Here is a 236-nt window from a genome sequence, read left to right on the forward strand (position 1 = left end):
TTTGTTACCTTGTCCTATTTGTTTTAAAGTTAAGCACGAGTGAGTATTTATTCTTTGTTTCGTGCTGCAAAAATGGTGATTGAAACTTGACTTGGAAAAAAAAGGAGTCTGCACGCGCTGCAAAATAACCCAAGAAATAAAATAAGACGAAAGAAAGGTCTCTTAAACTTAAGAAATACAAAGGACATACGATAAAAAAAAGTTCGAATGAAAGTGAAGAAACTAGAAAGGTAGAA

Source organism: Penaeus monodon, chromosome 20, assembly GCF_015228065.2.
Source record: "Penaeus monodon isolate SGIC_2016 chromosome 20, NSTDA_Pmon_1, whole genome shotgun sequence".
NCBI lineage: Eukaryota > Metazoa > Arthropoda > Malacostraca > Decapoda > Penaeidae > Penaeus > Penaeus monodon.